We start from the raw sequence: 21,028 nt of genomic DNA, 5'->3' as shown, positions 1-21,028 counted from the left end.
AGCTAGTTTCAAAGTAGGTGGAAGACCTGTGGAGACAAAGTCCAGTCTTCACATTGAGGATACCCTCCACCAATGTGCTAAATCGGATAGATTTTGAACAGATCTAGCAGCTCAAGACTGGACAACCATGAGGCTCTGAGCTATCAGCAGCAGCAGGATTGTACTCAAATACAAACTGTAACCTCATAGCCCAGCATATCCCCCACTCTACCATTACCACTAAGCTAAGGGATCAACCATGGTTCAATGAAGAGTGCAGGAGGGCATGCCAGGAGCAGCACCAGGCATACTAATAAATGAGGTGTCAACCTGGTGAAGCTACAACACAGGACTACTTGCGTGTCAAACAGCATAAGCAGCAAGTGATAAACAGAGCCAAGCGATTCCACAACCAACATATCAGATCTAAGCTCTACAGTCTTGCCACCTCCTTTCGTGAATGGTGGTGGACAATTAAACAACTTACTGGAGGAGAGGCTCCACAAATATCCCCATCCTCAATGATGGGGGAGCCCAGTACATCAGTGCAAAAGAGAAGGCTGAAGCATTTGCAACAATCTTCAGCCAGAAATGCCAAGTGGATGATCCATCTCAGCCTTCTCTGGAGTTCCCCAACATCACAGATGCCAGTCTTCAGCCAATTTGATTCACTCCACGTGATATCAAGGAACGGCTGAAGGCACTGGATACTGCAAAGGCTATGGGCCCTGACAGCACTCCGGCAACAGTACTGAAGACTTGTGCTCCAAAACTTGTCGCACCCCTAGTCACAATGTTCGGCACCATTTGCGACTCCTCAGAGACTGAAGCAGTTCATGTACAAATGCAGCAAGGCAAAGCCAGGCTTGGGCTGACGAATGACAAGTATCATTCAAGCCACACAAGTGCCAGGCAATGACCATCTCCAACAAGACAGAATCTAACCATCTTCCTCTGAGATTCAATAGCATTACCATTGCTGAATCTCCCACTATCAACATCCTGGGGGTTACCATTGACCAGAAACTGAACTGGACTAGCCATATAAATACAGTGGCTACAAGAGCAGGTCAGCGGCTAGGAATCCTGCAGCGAGTAACTCACCTCCTGACTCCCCAAAGCCTGTCCACCATCTACAAGGAACAAGTCAGGAGTGTGATGGAATACTCTCCACTTGCCTGGATGAGTGCAGCTCCAACAACACTCAAGAAGCTTGACACCATCCAAAGCAAAGCAGTCCACTTGATTGGCACCCCATCCACAAATGTTCACTCCCTCCACCACCGATGCATAGTGGCAGCAGTGTATACCATCTACAAGATGCACTGCAGAAACTCACCAAGGCTCTTTTGATAGCACCTTCCAAACCCACGACTGCAACCACCTAGAAGGACAAGGGCAGCAGACACGTGGGAACAGCAACCACCTGGAAGTTCCCCTCCAAGCCACTCACCATCCTGACTTGGAAATATATCACCGTTCTTTCACAGTTGCTGGGTCAAAATCCTGGAACTCCCTCCCTAACAGCACTGTGGGTGTACCTACGCCATATGGGCTGCAGCGATTGAAGAAGGCAGCTCACCACCACCTTCTCAAGGGCAATTAGAGATGGGCAATTAATGCTGGCCTATCCACTAACACCCACATCTCATGAAAGTATTAAAAAAAAACCCTCAATGTACCTGACGGTAAGCTGGATGATATTATGCTTTTTAAGGACAGGAGTAGTATACTTTGCAACACAATGGATTGTTTGGCTATCCTGAGGCTCTTTAAGGTTACAAATGTTACGGACAGGATTTCACTAAAGTCCAATGGGTCTTTAAAACCAGCAGGAAATAACTGCCTTAGCCTTTTAAGAAATGTTTTACACCTTTTACTAAATGTGACATTTGAAGGTGTGACAGTTAATGGTTATAATGCAGCAAAACATCCCAAGACACTTTTCAGGAATATCATCAGACAAAATTTGACACTGAGCCACATAAGGAGATATTAGGATGGATCAAAGAGGTAGGTTTTAAAGAAAGACAAAGAGATAGAGAAGTGGAGAGGTTTGCTAAGGGAATTCCAAAGCGTAGGGACTTGGCAGATGAAGGCACAGCCAACATTGGTGAGGCAAAAAAAACTGGGGATGGGCAAGATGCCAGAATTAGAGAAGCATTGAGATCTCAGAGGGTTGTAGGAGATTGTAGAGTTAGGAATGGGGGAGGCCAAGGAGAGATTTGAAAATAAGGATCAGAATTTTAAAATCAAGGCATTGCGGGACTGCTGACCACTAGTGCCATTGCTTATAGTAAATGAGAAGCAGTTAAAGCACAATGTATTATTCTGCTATTAATTTGTGCAATTTATGCTGCTTTCATACTACAAGAGATCTAAACCTGTTCACTAACTCCCAACACACAGGTGGCATGCAGCCAATTGCAAATCTGAAGATAAGCCAACTGGATTGACTAAGACTGTCTGTCAAGGAAGATGTGATTAAAAAAAAAATAAACTTAAAGAGTAAAAGCGTATCCCGTTAATCCTAAGTGTAATTTCTATGCCTTTCTGGGTCAAATAGAGATTGCTTATTCTTAAACATATCCTTGGATCAATTAAAGATCAGGCTGGCTTTCTTTTTCTAAACTCTATGATACCAAAATTTGCACGTGTGACAGTTAGATATCTGAAGTGCGAGAGATAAGTCTCAGCTTCGTTGAGTTTACCATGTTAGTAGATGTAAGTGTATGAGGAAGTAAGTGTGCCACATGCAGGTAGTGTGTGCTACATGTATAATCCTTAACATATTACCGACCATTGTCTGTTGTCAGTTGATAATTAAACACAGTGTCTCCGGCCAACGCAAGATGGCCTTTGACACACGGGTCTGCAGATGCACAGAAAACCCATGACGCTGAGTCCCAGCGTGTGACTTTGATTTATTTAACCACGGTCTGCGACCTTAATTGCAGAGCTGACTCTGACCTGCACCCTGAATAAAACTTTTTTTTTGCTGTGTGTAATTCATCGTTAAAATTTTGGGAGAGAAATAGGATCAGGATCCGCCTTATCCTCAGGATATTGAACTTAGTATGTCCATGACTGAAAATGCAAAACGCTGAAGCAAAATTTAGGATCTGAGGTTAGGGAGGATATGATATCCGAATGAGAGAATCATCTGAGTGCTCGTCCTTAACTTGTCTGCAGGTTAGCTGGACAAAGTCATTCAAAACTAAATCAAAAATATTAAGCCTTCTTAATTTAAGTGTCTCAGGGATGTGGCAGATATGATGATTCAAATTATCTTCCAAACAAGCTTTGCCAACACATTTCTAAGAAAAACATTTCATAGCTAGATTGACAAGTGTGATTAAGTTCACTGTCGCGTTGCAATGATGTCACGGAGTAAAACAGCACAACAGTGCAGACAGCCAATGCAGCCATAAATAAAAGGGTCTTTTTCATCTACAAGATGTTCAACAGTGTCGGGAAAGAGACTTGCAGAACTTGTTGGTCTAGGTCACCTAGTGGACAGAGCCTGAAACCACACTGTGACAGTTGACAGAGCAAAATTGAATGGAATATCTCAATTTATAATTGTAAAGTCATAGGGCAGAATCGTCCCACATTTGCACTAAGTGTGGTAGCAGGCAGGACGAATTTACCCGCTGGCCGCAATGGCGAGTTTTCAAGCTATATCGTCCCAAACCCGCTGCCTATGTTTCCATGACGGGTGGGCACTCATTTGCCCACCATGCCATCACATTGCTGCTTCATAATGCCGGGCGCCATATTTAAAGTCCAGCGGCGCGCTCACATCTCAGTGCTTCCAGCCCACAACTGTTCCGGTCTGCAGGGAAGATGTCCATGAAAGGCAAAAAGACTGCAGCTCCCAGGTTTAATGATGCTTGACTGGAATGCCATTTGGATGCCATGGAGGTCTGCCATGATGTCCTCTACCACCGCTCTGGCAGGCAGCGGCTTCACCACTCCAGCATGGCAGGCGTGGCAGTGGTGGTCAGTGCCAATGCTGCACAGAAGAGGTTGGCCATCCAATGCCACTGAGGATGAATAATCTCATCCGTGCAGCCAGAGTATGGCAACCATCTCATCACTCTAAACTCACACACTCAAGCCCACCACACATTCACTGGCATCTCACTCACTGCCAGCTCAAAGGACATCACCACCCATTCTCACACACACACCCTCACGTGTCCATCTGACCTCCTCTCCTTGGACTGCCTCCTCACCCCTTACCATCTTGAGGCCACATGCACAGATCAACACATGTCTCTCACACACCCTGGGATACCCTCCTTTCCCAGTACAGCCCTAGCCCTGCAGCCTCTTCACTTGCCTGAGGCCACTTCTCCCCCTTCCACAAGCAAGCCCTAGCCCTGCAGCCATTGAAAGGCCACCTACATATGGCTGATCTGAGGTAGAGACCTACCCATGAGCCCCCCTAAAAGTGACGTGGCGCTGTCTGTGAAGCCTGGCGCTGATGACTGTGAGTGCTGCCCGAAGCAAGGTAGGCAAACAAACCTTGAAGTCCTGAGTGAAGTACAGCCCACCAGGTGCACGTCGCTTATGTGTTGTTGTGAAACACGTTGGTGTGTATTCCTGCCGACGTGGGAAGGTGATCCAATGGGGTGGGTGGGATGAGCCCAGTGGGCTGCCCTTATAACGATATGCAGATGAATTACAATGAGGTCCGATGGCGGGAAACATAGCCTGCATCGGCGGGCTGAGCAGATGATCGCAAACTGGCTCCACGCCACTGTGAAGCCGATCACACCATATTGTCCGCTCATGCCAACAAGCACGCCTGATGCCAGCAGGCACGGAGCATCCTGGGCGTAGGGTCACAGGGTGGAATTTTCCCCTCCAGCCTGTGGAGCGGTGGTGGGCGGGACCACAAAATTCGACGAGAGGCCAAAAATCAGAAACCTGCTGTCGGGAAAAGAGTTTGGAATTTTCCCCTCACCACTTTCATGGTGCTGACGGCAGGTTGGATTTCCCACTGATCCATGGCGGGAACCCCATTTGCATACATTCCCATGTCATGAGTGCTCGCCGAATCACAAAGCCCCTCCCAATCCAGTGCCACGTCAGTGGGAAATTAGACTGGGCTGAAACACGTTTGGAAATAAGTGCCATGCAGCTGTCGGCCTTCACTTTGCTCCTGAGTTTGGGGCGAGTGCAACAGGGAAAGCCTACCTGCAACAGCGCTGCTCCAGTTTTTCACCAATCAACACTGACACCACACTGGACTGGGGTGTAGGTTTGCTCTGCCCACTGGCTTTCTCCATTCAACAAGAGGGTGTCTTCTACAGGGCTCGGGCAAGGGTGCATATGATACAGAGGCCACCACTGTGACCGTGGGGAAAGGAGAAAAGGAAGCCAGAGACATGGGGTGGGGTGGGGGGGTGTATTTGGGCAATGGTGGCAATAGAGGTGAGGGGTGGGGTGGGGGAGAGAGACGATGGCAGGCAGAGGGGAGACCTAGGTTGGGGAAGCTGGAGTCCAACAATGCAGACTGGAAAACAGACACTTTAGGGGTTGGAATTGGAACAGAATTGCCCAAATTGAAGGAAGTGCACGTGGACTCTGGAATACGAGGGGATTGTGTTAGTGTGGCAGAAGAGGGTAAGCTTGGATAGAGACTCATGGAGGTAGGGGGAGGAGGAAGGCTTGCACATGAGGGACGGATTGCACAGAGACTCATGGAGTTGGGGGTGATGGGGGGAGTAAGAGATACTCTAATGTCAGCAGTAAAGGAGGAATGGGAAAGCTTATTGAAAGACAGTCATAGTCCCTGGTCCGGGGCCAAGCAGTCAGGGTGCAAGAGTAAAGGTATTCCTGGGGTTGAATAAGCCTCATAGTCACAGTGAGAGAGTAAAGTCAGTCCTAGGGCTATGCATGGCATGCACGTTGTACTCCCGCTCCAGGGAGGGGCAAGGGCTCTATGCTAGCTGAGCAGGGTGTGGCCATGGTCTCATTGTCGCTGGCCATGGTTCTTGTCTGGCTTGGTACTGGGCTGTAGATGGGATGGTCATGGTTAGGGGAGGCATCGGCAGCCTGTAAAGGTGGAGAATATAATACAGAGGGGGGTATTCGAAAATATCCTGGGTGGAGGGGGTCTCCTTTGTGACCTTGCAGACAGCCTCAAGATGGGGAGGGGTGAGGTCCACAGTGGGCATGTTAAAGGTTCAAGTGGGAAGGTTGGAATATCGACCACAATTACAATGGGATCCAGGATTATTGGGAGAGGCTGGAGAATAACAGGAGGGAGTTCTACCTGCACACCATGGGGTTCCAGGAAGATTGGAGGGACAGTGACACTCACCGTGGGAACGTTGAAGCTGGCCTAAAAATCTTAACACCACCACCTTGTCAACACAAGTAATGGTGCAGTAACAAATCAAAAGTGGAAAAGAATTTGGACGGGGGGGACTAAGTCAATGTGGGAGAGGCCAGGGCTGCACTCGGGCCCACCTCAAACTGCTTGGACTCTAAACATGGAAATGGAGTCAGAGCTGATAGAAAAGAGGAAGATTTCTTTGAGAATGTTCCATTGGAGCCATTGCCTTTTTTTGGGCTTTAATGAGAGACTGCAGGATTAACTAGTTTTACAATGCAGTCGCCCCATTTGAGCTTCAACAGAGAGGTATGTGAGAATGGAAATGAGGGCAAGCGTATATGAAGCACAGCTGCTGCATATGTGTTAGAGCAGTGAATGCCTGTAATGTGCTTCATCCAACTGACATAGATCACAGGCCAAAGGGCAATCCATCATTGCTGAAATGTTAATTAAGGTTGATCAGTAAACAAGATAATAGAGGTCTATTATTAATGTCTTGCAACTATCATTCTCCAGGGAGGAGGAGGATTGAATAATGGAGACTGTGGTCAATGTTGCCTTATTGATGGCACTGAGGAGGATGAGAAGGGCCCGGTGCCGCCGAGCCCAGCTTCGAGAGAAGGCCCAGCCTGAGGTCCAAGGTCCAAGAGAGCCTCAGCATCAACCAGAGTATGAGGAGGTTAGACTCATCCCATGTAGGCGACTCACTCAACCAAATGTCTAACGAAGGAGACTCTCCTATCTGGTGATGAGTGACAGACAATGCCGTGCCCATCAGTGCTTGTCGAGATGGTGGATCACATCTGCCACACTCTGTGGGAGGATCTAATGCCCCATGTACTGGGAGGACATCTTCTCTGAAGGTCACCACCACACTCGACGTATTTTGCCTGTGCATCGTTCCAGGGGTCCACAGGGACCTATGCAGCATCTCACAGTCCTCAGCACAAAAATATCTCAAGGTGGTGACAGATGCCCTCTACAGTAATTGTGTGAAATACATCATTGTGTGAAATTCGCATCATTGTGTGAAGTTGGCCAGGCTGCTAGATTGCAGGGGTTTGCAGCTATCTCAGGCTTCCCTAGAGTTCAGGGTGCAATCGATTGCACACATATGGCATTGAGGGCTCCATGGGTCCAGCCCCTGATGTTCATTAACAGGAAAAAGGTTCCACCATCAACATTCAATTGGTGGGCAATCATCAGAAGCACATCCTGTACGTTTGTGTCAGGTACCCTGGAAGTTTCCATGACTCATACATCCTAAGTCACTCCCAGGTGCCTCCCATATTCTAAGGGCCTCAGCGATTACAGGGCTGGCTGTTTGGGGATAAGGGGTACCCACTGAAACGACTGCTCATGGCACAAGTGCATCATCCTCAGAGTGCCTCGGAGGAGAGATACGACGCTGCATGTAAGGCAACACGATCAATCATTGAGTAGACCATCGGCATCCTGAAGATGTGCTTTTGATGCTTGGACTGCAGGGGTTCTGCAGTACTCTCCACAGAGGGAGTCCCTCATCATCATGGTGTGTCGTGCCCTTCACAATCTGGCGCTTGAAAGGGGGGATCCCTTGCCAGAGGGAGACATGGAGGAAGCTGAGAGCTCCTCGGATGTGAAAAACAGGAAGGACAGGAACATGCGATGGGAGAGGAGGGTCAGTTTCCATGTGAGGGTGTCCTCGAGGAAGAACAATGTGGAAGATGTGCCCATGACACCCTGATAGCTACAAGATTCCAGGGATTAAGGTACAGGCAACAGGACACATCCACCTTCCTTCCATCCCTTAGCGCTATGCCTGTGGACTGAAAGGCCTTTACAACCAGTGACATCGAGAACAATCTGAGCATTCAGCCTTGCACCTTCAAACCTCATGATTTACTCTGTTCTGTTCATTGGAAAGGTCATCGCTGCGCTCTGGGAAGTGACAGTCACAACAGCAGATGCTGTGTCAGAAGTCTTGATGCAGCGGTGGTCACCTTTGAGAAGCTTTTAGCAGACATAGATGCATGCATGGTTGAAGAGAGCATTGTGGCTGCAGGTCTTGTGCTTTGGCACTACCAACGAAGGCAGCCTTCTCCATCGGAGAGACAATTACAGTTACCCTCCAAGGCTAGTGAGGACGCATAATTCCCAAGCTGTCTTGTAAGGAGTATGGTTATGAATGCATTTTGCAGACACTTCAGTAAGGAGTTTGATACATCTCCCTGACACAACAAAAGGGCAGAGTGACTATCACAAGCCAACTACACATCACTTGCACGTGAGGCTCACATAGGAAGGTGAATACTGAGTGGGAGCATGGCTCACCCTCACAATAAGAGGGCATATAGATGCATATGCATGACTCTTTCAAATGACAACCCCTTTCTCATGAACAGCAAATCTATTTACAAAGGTGCATGATATTAACAGTGATTGAACATCTGTGACCTAGAAGTGATTTCAAAGCTTAACTGTTCTTACCCTACCTTGACATCCACAGCAGAGGTGGAAGCAGCCTGCCCTGTCATCTTTGATGACTTTGGCGGGCATCACCTAGCCTGTACAGCGGCAGGTGATGGGGTCACAGTCAGAGGGGATTGGGATTGGCTGGGTTCTCTCAGTCACCTGGGTGGTTGGCCCCGGGGTGTTCAGCTACTGGTCCCCCTCCCAGTGGGTGCCCAAGCGCCCCTGCCTGACTTCCTGAGAAAGGGCACCTGGAGGCAGATCAAGGTGCCCTGCCCCACTCTCGCCTAGCCACTGATGGATCCCACCAATGCCTATAGCGATGGAGCGCAGGCCCGAGCGCAAACCTGGCAGGATACAGGTCTCCAAGGCCACCTTCCTATGGAGACCTCAAGACGTTCGCAAGTCGGAGCCACAACATCAGAGAGACCACAAACGGACTTCTCCATTCTTCACTCTAGTCTGTTGACTGCTTCTCGCAACTCTACCTGATTTTCTGCCATCTGTCGTTGGATCTCCAGCATTCTTGCTTTCAGAGACTCATCATCAGACTCAGACTCAGCGGGTGTCTGTTCTCCAACAGTCCTCCGAGTGCTATAAACCTGGGCTGTCACTGCCTCCGACTGCTGTGGAGACATGTTTGTGAAGTATTCCCCAGAACCTACTCTATAACCAGGACCCACCTGGGTGTGTCTCTCTGAGCCGGTGGAGGGTGCACGTGAATGCATTGACAGATCTTCTTCAGATGGCTCCTCAGCTTCCTTGTCTGAGGTGGCCTGGGGGCTGGGGCTTATGTTGGGACCCAACGTGTGTCTGGACCTGCTGGTGCCTATAAGAGAGAGCAGACAGATTTAGTTCAGGAACAGACTGAATACAACATTGCATGTCACTCACTGAGAATATCAGGATGTGATGAACTCATGCAGGGCTCATCTGTCCTGCCTTCCTGGGAGAAGCCGATCTTGCCATCCTCACAGAAATGGTCCCTGCCTTCCCCTGCTAACTCCCCGGCATCCTCCTCAAATTTTGTTAGCTCCACAATGTTGACCCTCCCTCCTGCCCTCTTGGATCTCTCCCTCTTGTTGTGCGCAAGTTTGGCCTGGATGAAGACAAGTGGATGGAATGTGATAAGAGGAAATGGAGAAGAGGTTGGGAAGCATGCATGCCTGCTGTGTGCTGAGTCCTTGTCAGTAAGGGCTGAGGATGGCGTTGGTGCAGCATGATAGATGAAATGCTGGTGATGTTAAAGTGTCTGTGAGACAATCAGTAGTGATGTGTGCTCCTCTAATACTGTGCGAGATCCCTGAGCAGTGGAACCCTTTGAGTGCATGATGCCATTAAGAGAATGAGAGATTGGAGTGAGCTGAAGGTTGACTTACCCTGGTGGAGTGAATTAGATCATTTATCCTCTTCCTACATTGGATGGTGTTTCTAGGACATTACCCAATGCACTGATCGCTCTTACAATGGCCTTCCAGGCCAGCGAGGTGAGTTGGTGGGCCTCCTGGAGCCATTCCTGGGGTAGCGGACATCCCAGTGTTGCTGCACACCATTGATGAGGGGCCCCAGGGGGTCATTATTAAACTTTGGATCAGCTCTCTTCTTTGTTGCAGCCATTTCAAAATGTCTTCTGAAAGCTGTGCTGGAGAGAGTGAGGGCGGCGTTTAAATATGGCATCCGGACCTTCAAGTCCATTAGGTGATGGAGGGGCGGGTGAATCAGTTTCCAGCCCACCACATGATTTGGAAACTCGCCCATGCGCCCGCCATACACTTAGTCACAAAAATGGAAAAGTCCACCCCATATTGTCTATGACTCAGATTTAAATGTGACCGAAAATGGTGACAACTGGGAATAAGATTTGTGGTTAGGACATGGTATCTACTCAAGATTTTTTAATATACATTTCCGACCTTTCTGCTTGTCCCATTATCTCTGCTTTTCGGTCTTGTTTCTGTCTTTTGATTCCTGTCTGCTGCTGACCAATCCTGTCAGTCAAGATTGTGCTTAAGGCAAACAAACTAATGGCTGTTTGAATCTGTAACCATCGTTAATGGAGCTGGAGGTCCATTGTAACTGAGGACAGAGCTTTGGAGAGTGGGAACTATTGACTCAGTTACTGACTCTACAGCCTCAAAGACTTTAGCACAACAGGCTGTGTCATCACCTCACTGAAAGCTGAAAGCTCAATAACAACTGAAGCGGTGCCATCTCTCTTTTTGTCTGCCACCTCCTGCATCTAGTGAGCAGGAACTGCTTAGATCCTTAGACTAATCCTATCCTGCGGGATGTCACATCTGTTTAACCATAAAATGTTTAGGACTGAAGGTTTATGTAAAGTCTGGGTTTATGGTCTGGGCCCTGGGGGCATTTGTCACTGCCAGACATCTGCTGACCAAATGCTATCGGCTCCTTGTTTATGGTAGTGCTGTGATCCGATTGGCTGTTAGTAGGCAATAATCCCCATTAAAGTCTTATATTCGTTAAATGCTCTTCAAATTTCTGAAGGAATGTGGCAAAATGTTATGAGGGCGTGTACTGAAAATGGCTATAGTGTTAAAAACATAACCAACTTCATTACAGAATTGAGACCTAGAGATAATTAGAAAGAATGAAGGCAAAGCTTCAAAGCTTTTCTCACGCTCAGGACATTCCAAAGCAATTCACGGCCAGCAGATTATTTTCAACGTGCAATCATTTTTCTTTGGTAGCAAGTTCCCACAAACAGCAATGAAATATGCGACCAATTAATCAGTTTTGGTGCTGCTGGTTAAGGTAAGAATATTGGTCAGACCAATCTTTTGCAAGTAGCTTTATAAAATCTTCTACAATCACCTGACAGATAAGATGGGACCTTGGTTTAATATCCCTTACGAAAGACGGCACCTCTAAAAGTGCAGAACTTGCTCAGCACTGCACTGGTGATTGTGTGTGAAAGTCCCATGCCCTTCTGACTCGGAGATGCAGGCTAACAACTGAACCAAGTTCATACAAACAGGAGGACCTCTGTTGTTCAATGCAAATGCTCTTCCACCTCCATCCAGTATTTCGCCAATCTTTTGTAAGATTCTTCTGCCTGCGTCATGGTATATTTGAGCTTGTCTCAATTTGCAGGAGTTGGCTGGATGGAGGTAATGTCCTCAGTGTGTTCCCAATTGCAGTTGCGCTCCTTTAGATGGAAATCAACCATTTAATGGCCTCACCCTGCTTCCGCTGGTATTAACCCAGCAGTGGTGGGGGGGGGGGGGGGGGGGGGGGGGGGGGGGGGGGGGGACGTTTGCTTGTAGGCTCCGGGGTGGGGGAGGGGAGTTCCCTGCTCAAAAGCCAGATTGAGGGACCTGGCCTTGGGAAGGAAGAGGGTTCTGCTGAGAGCCAACCCCTGTCCTTGCTGCCCAACCCCCAATATCCCTCCCGCCACTTACCCGTGCCTGAGTCCCTCTTCGATCAGAGGACTTGGGTAGATGTAGTACCAGCTGCAGCCACCACCTCCCTGGTGGCGCAGCTGAGCACAGAAGAGCAGCCAGTTTCAGGTTGGCCAACGGTTCTTGGTAGGTGGGACTTCTGCCCTCGGGGTCTTTGATTCCTGGGGAAAGCCAGCCAAAGTGCCGGATTGGCACAAGGCGCTGTGGGCCTTCCCAAAAAGAGGCAATGAGGGGGTCTTGCTGGCTCTCTGGCGGGTGGCCGAGACTCCCATTGGCTTCACAAGATTCTGCCCATTGTTCCACAAGATTCTGCCCATTGTTCCAGGTCACTGACCATTCATTGGAAGAATAGCCATTGACTGAAAGTGAAAGGTTAACTCTCTTTTCTCTCTCCAGATACTGCCAGACCTGCTGCGTGGTCCCCCAGCATTTTCTGTTCTTTTTTCAGATTTCCAGCATCTGCAGTATTCTGCTTTTACCCTAGCTACAGACATTGTCTTTGCACTTGCTGGAAGGCATGGGCTCCTTAATGGGGTATGGTCCACAGGAAGCTGCAGTCGTCAGTAACTCACTCAAATAACCATTCTTCATAAATGAATCTGGACAGTAAGTGGTAGCAGGATATCTTACCATGGGGTGGATCACGTCTGAATCTAGTCCTTTTGTTTTTAGGCAGATATTAATGAACATGGGCTAGTTCAAAAGAAGGTTGGCCTGAAGCTGAGAATATGAACTCGGTTACTGGAAGAGAAGGGGGCACACCCTTACTGTATGAGATTGGTCAAAAGAGTTTAAGTCTTCCGGAATAATGGAAGATCACAAAAAACAAAACTGTAACCGTTTAGGCAATAAATAGGCATCAGGAACATTGGCAACTACCTGTTCTAGTTACCTGCCACAAACAAGAGCCTTCCACGTATGTAGATTAATAAATTTCAGTAACATACACCATTCCCAGTTAAAGAGGAAAGCCAATGGTCTTTCTGACAATGCCATCAGCTACTGATAGAGAACCTGGATTAACTTTCCCTAATATCCTCCATTCCACTCTAGGGCATCTGCTTTCCATCCAGTATCTTACCAAAGCCAGAACGGAGATCAGAAACTCAAGTGCATGGAGAAATTGTAGGCACATACCTGTACCCTACTGCTCCATTTCATGGCGTCTTGATGTTACACAATGTGCCAGTGCCAGCCTGCGAACACTTTCATGAAGATGTAAAAGTTGAATGAACGATTTGGGATTCCATTTCTATCCATTGATAAATATTCACCGACTTTCCTCCTCTGGAGGATAGCTGGAGAGAATGTGCCCGTTTCTTTGCTGCTCATTCATCTCAAGATTTTGGTCTGGACGCTGAGCTAAACTAACTGAAATCAGAGGGGTCTGTGACAGAGCTATGTCCGTAAACCAATAAGGAGGATGGGTAAACGTCCAGTCGCTCACCAACCGTAGAGGTGGTGCAGAGATGACCACAGCTTCACTGAGTTGCAACCATTAAAATTTGGACCAACTCCCTTCAAAGCTGTCAAGAGTACCACGTTCTGGATTTTCAAAAGTTCACCTAAAAGAGGTGTCAGTTGTTACCATTGGATCAGTAGGAGGGAGGAGGGACCTGTTCAGCATGGAACTCTCTCTGTACCTCGTCAGCACATCTTCCAGTAAGTTCACTAAAAAACAGAATGCCAGTTTTTGTGGAGAGATGCTGCTGGCTGAGAACACAGCACTCGGAAGTTGTGATGGGTGCTAACTTTGAAGGAAGGTGAAAATGAAAGGAATTATTTTTTGCTGTCTTTTTTTTCTTCCCTTGAGGGTGCAGACATGCTTGTTGCCTATGCTTTCATGGGTGCTGGTTACATTCAGGTACTTCAGCCAGGTGATCACACTTGGAGTGTGAGTCAGCTAAGGTCCATATTGCTGAAAGGATGTAGAAAGCTTTGGAAAAAATGCAAAAAAGCTTGATTTACAAGGATGAGACCAGAACTAAGAGGGTATAACCATCAGAAAGGACTTCGCAGGCTGGGCTCCTTTCTCTAAAAAACAGAAGAGTGAGAGTTGATCTGATAGAGGATATCGTACACATATGTAAGTGCATGAGGGAGAATGCAATAGAAGGACATGTTGAGATGAAGATCAGACGAGACTTGTGCAGAGACCAAACACTGGCATAGTCCTGTTGGGCTGAAAGGCCTGTTTCTGTGTAGTAAAATCTGTATAATTTGATGCAATAGACAGTGAGTGTCAATGGGCTATTTCAGTGCCAGGCAGCGAGGGGACCCCAGCCAAAATGACCTTAACCTTGGTCAGCCTATTCAAGACTCACAATAGCAATTAGGAATGAAAACTCTGGTTGGCTTTCCCAGGCCATTGACATTGATGGTAACAGCATGCCTGCTCCAGCTCAGACCAGTTAACCCAGTACAATTTGGGGATCAGAACTGGGTGGCATGACTCAGAAACTCAATGGATAAACTCACTGAATCAACGGAAGAGCTTTTTACTGAGGAAACATGTTTTTTTCCCCCTAAAAGCAGGTAAGGTGCCCACCTAGAGGATCCCAGAAAGATCAATCAGCCCCTCAGCTAGGCAGCTATCATGGACCTCTCAACTAACAGTTCAATGGTTATTTGAATGGGCAGAGAGGTCTGAGCCATGCTAACTGCCTTCCTGCCTACTATTGGCTGGACAGCAATGCACAGGACATGGGCGAAAAATTAAACCGATGCAGTGGGGTCAGAAAGAGGAGGCAATATAAAATCATTTAACCAAGGATTGTCAAGACATATGTCAGCCATAAACTGTGGAATAAAATTACCTTCATCACCCTGTCATTGCACTTGTAAATTGTATCGATGCACTTCAGACAGAGTGGAGAGAAAGCAGACTCACCCAACCAACGACTCAGGATAGCTGTTCTCTTGGGTACGGCTAACATGACAGCTTTCCCGACACATGCAGAGTTTAGGAAGGGTTAATGTCAATGAGTTTTGACACATTGGGAGGGAGGGTGAAAAGTTCTTCACTGACACACACGCACAAAGTTCAACCAATGCTGAACAGACTTTAAATATTGAACAAAACACAACACAATGGAAGGTGAGAAGACGGACATTATAAAATGGTTAGAAATGTAGTTTTCCTTTTGCAAAAAAAGCTTATAATTTTGATAAGAATGAATTGTCAGAATTTTCCACAAATCAATTCATCCATTTTTGTTTTTATAGTCACAATTTTCAGATGAATTTTTTAAAATGTTGAAAAATCTAAGAACACAACAGCTGCTGTGTTGAGCATTGAAGTTCTACAGTATGAGAAACTTTTGATCTCTGACTTGCTTCTCAACCATCTACTTGTGTCTGCAGCTCTGCTGGTACAAGATCCCAGAACAATGTACGGCTACGTTGTTCTGTACAAGTTTTCAACAGTTGTTTATACTTAGCCTGAGAATGGTGTAACACAGAGATTTGCATGCCAGGGGTAGAAACTATGTCTTGTGGTTGGTTGCACCTGCTACACACATTTGGAGGCTCGCCAAAACTACTGGCGGTTAATCCTCAGAAAGCATGGCTGTACCTCTGTACCTCAAATAGAGAGGTACCTGGTTGTTGCAGTGTTCAGGTAGGGTGGGGGGGGGGGGGTTTGCAGACTGGCAGTGGAAGCTTTTCCTGCATGCAAGTTAAAACCGCTTTCTTCAAACTTCGTCAAACTGTCCCTCAAACATCTAACATGCAATGGTTCAGTGAAATTTTTAGAAGCCTAGGGCTGTTGAGAACTTTTATTCCTGTGGCAGTAAACTGGAAACTACGGAATTAAGTTCTTGCTGACTCAAAACCATCTCAAAACAACGGCACTAAAGACAAACTCGCCCAAGTCCTAGTTTGATCTTCAGACCTCATTTACGCCTGATATTAGAAACTTCATCAGACACTGAACGTGCTAAAATGGACCTGAGGAACACAATGTTGAAATAATGCTGCTAGTTAACTGACAAATTTAGGATTCGTTTCTTTCAAAACTTCCCCCTCTCATTTGTTGCCAGACCTCCTCCATCTCTTTCGCATGGGATTTGGGCTGCAAACTTCTCCCAAAGCTTTCTCATGATTGACCAGACTAACTGCTACCCCAGCAGTCAGGAGGGGATTCTGAACCTTTCAATGAGGGTGAAGGTCATAGAGTGTCACTTAACTATGGGATTCAAGCTCTTTGTTCAAACGGTCTGGCAGTTTTGCTGTCAGGGCCACCCCTGCTCCATCTGCACACATCCATAGTTGGGGGTAATGCAGGGGAACGCTGCGATTGAATTCATAGTTGCACAGGTCTATTGTGAGGAACTTCTGTACACAGCAGACTCTAGGCTCCAGAAAGGATTCCGCAGGCCACCTGGCAGGTTCAGAAAACAAATAACACTTCCCTCAAATATCCATTCGATTCTCCCATCGTTTCCACATTATTTGTCTCCACAATCACCCTGGGCCAATTGTTTCCCCTCCACACCAGCACTTCAGTCCCTCTATAAAGCAGTTAGAGCTAAACTGCTCCGCCTTCCCTCAAGTTTCCAGGTTTGAGAGTTAAGTGGCAACCTCAAAATTGTGTTCAATTTATCTAATTGCTCAAGAATTTTGAATCTCTACCCCCAGCTGAATTAGCTTTCTACCCACCTCCGTGGAAGGGTCTCACAGATGCTGTCAGACCTGCTGAGTTTTTTCAGCAATTTTTGTTTTTGTTTCAGACTTCCAGCATCCGCAGTATTTTGCTTTTAGCTTTCCATCCAGTTCCCTATTGACCAATGCCCTGATTATGAATTTATTTGTTGTTTGCCGTATGCAAACTGCCTGCTGTATTTACCCACAGAACAGTGACTGCACTTTAAAGCGATCCATTGGTAAAGTCATTTGGGACATTCCGAGGTGGTTATAAATGCAAGCTCTTTCTTTAAATTCAATGGGTTTATAGGTGGAATGTGTCCCTACAGGGGAGAACATGTACACCAGGTCAGGAAAACCTGGTTTGCCTGCTCGGAAGACTCAGACATGGAGAATGGGTTTCCACAAGAGTCAGACACTGAGCGGCAATCTTTGATTTTCCAGCCAGGGTTTGTCATTGCTCAGTAGCTCCACTGGGGAGGTAGTGGCTGCAGCCTGGAAATCACCTACCCAAGGCCCAGAATCACCAAGGGACCCAGGCAACACTTGATGATGGCAAGAGGGGGATCGGCAGCAAGGGCAGAGGGGTAGCTCACAGAGGATACCACCCATCCTCCTGCACCCCCTCCATCATCCCCCTGCCCCACCCCACACCCCCGCCCCTGTCCTCCCCACCCAATGCTGGTCCCTTGATTGCCTGACAGCGAGGGGTCCCACCCCTGGGAGCCCGCAAGCAACCATGACAAGGTTTGTTCTTTGGGCTTTCTGCCTGGCAAGTCCCTCACCCACTGCTAGATGAATAGCAGCCAGGGTGGAAAGAGGCCCTTAAGCAGGCATTAATTGCTCACTTAAGGGTCTCAATTGGCGGCGGGGTGGCAATGTTGTCCACTAGCCTTCCCGCCATGGACTTCATTGGGGCAGAGGCAGGAAGGCAGCAGGTTCCCCACCCACCATCCTCCTATTTGACTAAATGCTCCCGCCAAACTTGCCATCAGGAAGGGCATTAAATTCCACCCATTAAATTTAAAGGTGTTATAGTCTCCATCAAAAAGGTTAAAAATACCGCCTGATCAGCCACAAAACTACAACATTCTGCAGCTAAGTTACAAACCAACAAGCATTTTAAAATTAGCCATTTGACAGGAGGAAGGAGTTTTGAGGAACTATGCTGGGCACCGATTAACCTTTGGTCAGAAAGGATATCCTATCCATAGATATTGTAAACATTCCAAACAAAATAAAATGGGCCTGCCTAGACTATACTAATGCCTGATCAACACCTCCATTAAAACCTATTGTCCAGTTATATTACAGAACTGTTCCCATTGCAATGTAATTGTTCCCACTGCAATGTAATTTAATTTACCCATGTCCCTGAATTTTCCCTATTGTGAGGTGAACTCATAAACAATGCATGACTTGGGAAACTGGGCTGCCTCCCTTCTAGCCTTGAATGACAGTGGCCTGGACAGAAAATGAGAGAACATGACCCTGCATGACCAACCTACTGACTCTCTCACTCATGGGAAAGGACCTAATCTGCTATTGATGGTAACTCTGTCTGCAAAAATTACAGACCTTTCAAATGGTATAGTCCTGGTGCCGACATCTCTGGGTGCATTACTCTGGGCTGTTTGCATGCAAAATTGATATTGGATTATGTTGCTGGGGGAAACATAAGGAAGCAGAAATTTTATTTACAAAAAAGGAATGGGGGAGTAGTGTTAAAGCAAATACAGGCACTGTTGAAGAGGCAGCAAGATGTGGCAGTGCAGCGAAGCTTCAACACATTGTGCCCTGAATGACATAGGAACAGGAGTAGGACACTTAGCTCAGAGTCTGTTCCAGCTTTCAATTAGATCATGGATAACCCCCATCTCAACTCTACTAGCTCCTTAAGCCTTTATATCCAATGATGCGGACATTGGGTATCTATAATTGGAATGCTTTATTCATCAGAACAAACATCAGTTTCTCTTTGATGAGTAGAAAATTCCTTGAAAACTCCAACTTTCCCCCCAGGGCCCCACAACCAAGAATCAATATCAGTGTTTAAAGGGTCAAGTACTTTCACAGACTGAAGAGTTCAGGTTTTATCAGAGTTTATGTCTGGCATGCAGTGGAGAGAGATCTAAAATTTTCTCTCTCTCTCTCTCAATATCACAAAGGCCTGTGCTACATTTTTAATGAAAGTGGAAATCACTACCATGAATAAGCTTAGTAGAACTCTGGAATGTTGCTCCTGGGACTTGGAATGAAGACAGCGTGCTATCTGAACATGCTGTTAATTAGTACAAACGTTCAAATGAGACCTAACAGCCAACGATTATAACGCTAGGCCTCGACCTCCAGCTTTAAGCAAACATACAGATGAAAGAACTTGAAACAAGTCACTGCCTTAGACATCTGGCTGTATGGCAACTCTTGCCTGCAATTTGTGCTGATTGTCTACACGAGCTTCCCAACATTAAATCTTCACCTCTTTGAATTATCAAAAGGAGAGTTTCCTTAAGCTTTAATGGAAGGGGCACATCTAATAAACCAACCAGCCCAGACATATTGGAGCATCAAAAAGAAAGACCTGTATTTACATAGAACCTCATCACCTCTCACAAATACCTCAAAGCACTTCACAACCAATCAATTACTTCTGAAGTGGGGTCACTGTTGTTCTGCTGGCAGATGTAGCAGACATTTAATGCACACAATTTCACAAACAGCAATGATGAAAAAAACCCCAGTAAATTTGCTTTTGGCAGTGTTGATCGAAGGATAAATGTTGAAGGAGTGAATTCTCGTCAGGACTCCAAGAAAGCTTCCTGTTCTTTGGACGGTACCACAGGATCTTTAACATCCACCTGAACTAGGACATACAAATGGGGCCACAGTTTAACCTATCATCTAAAAGGTAGTAGAGCACTCAAATATCAGTTTTAATTTTATGCTTAAGTCCTGTAGCAAGACTTAAGCCCTTGTGGCTCAGTAGACAATGTTGGCAACTGAACCAAGCTAAGACCTAAACATTGGGTTAGGTTTTTGGACAATCTGATGATTAAGTTTAGAATGTAAGTGGTTTCAAAAACAGCACTGATGGAGCAATACAAGCAAAAATAAACTGCACTGTTGCAACACTTGAATGTGTTGTAAAAATGAGCAGAACGATTGCTGGTTGTGTCACTGAATAGGTTCGAGGGGTGGTCGGATGGTCACAGGTGACCAAGTCCACTCAAAAATCTGATCCTCCAATTGAAAGGGAACTTTTGGATAAGTGGTTTCTGGGAGCCAAAGCAGGAACTGGGAAGCTAATGAGTACTTCAAAAAGCAGCAATTATCAGAATCACGACACTGTTATATCTGAGAGTGCATTGTAAAGGGCTCTGTGAATCCAAATTGGGGAAACTCAGTTCTATTTGAAACTGCCTATGTTGACTGCAATAGGTGTAGATGCTGGAGAACAGCACACTGAAGCTACTGAGAGAATGGAACGCCAGATTAAGAAAAAAATAAATTGGAGGGAAGCGATATAATGAGGCAAAGGGGCATAATCTTAAAATTAGAGCTAGGACATTGGGAAGCAAATTCAGAAAGCACTTTTTCCACACAAAAGGTAGCAGAAATCTGGAATACTCTCCCTCAAAAGGTTGAAATTGCAAGGATAGTTGAAGCTTTCAAGGCTGAGATATACTGGTCTGTTAGGTAAGGGAGCAAGGAGTATGGCCCAAAGATGGACAAATGCAACCATGATCTAACTGGGTAGCAGAATAGGCTTGAGAAGCTACAAGGGCTACTCCTGATTTAATGTTCCTATCATATTTTACATCTCATTAACTAAAATCAAATGGCTGCTCTATCCCCTCCCTCATATTAATCCATCAGTTTATGGCTTTATGGTGGGGGGAGAGAGCAGATAAAATCAGCCAAGGTTTCTGCACCTGATCACTGTCTAGTAATCTGTGTTTGTGTGGACATTGGGCAAGGACAGGACCAGAGTCAGCAATGATGCTTTCCATATTAAATACTCAGTCTAAAAGTACACAGAATAGAATATCTGTTTAGCCAAGGTGCCAGTGTGTGCTGGTGCCTTTGGAACTGTACCCAAGATCCATCAGCTCCTCTGTAGCATTATAGAATATTCTGGCATAGAAACAAGCCATATGGCCCAGATAATCTGTCCTGTGTTTTT

The sequence above is a fragment of the Carcharodon carcharias genome, chromosome 15 (genome assembly GCF_017639515.1).
Source record: "Carcharodon carcharias isolate sCarCar2 chromosome 15, sCarCar2.pri, whole genome shotgun sequence".
NCBI classification, from domain to species: domain Eukaryota; kingdom Metazoa; phylum Chordata; class Chondrichthyes; order Lamniformes; family Lamnidae; genus Carcharodon; species Carcharodon carcharias.
This window is presented reverse-complemented; position numbering follows the sequence as displayed.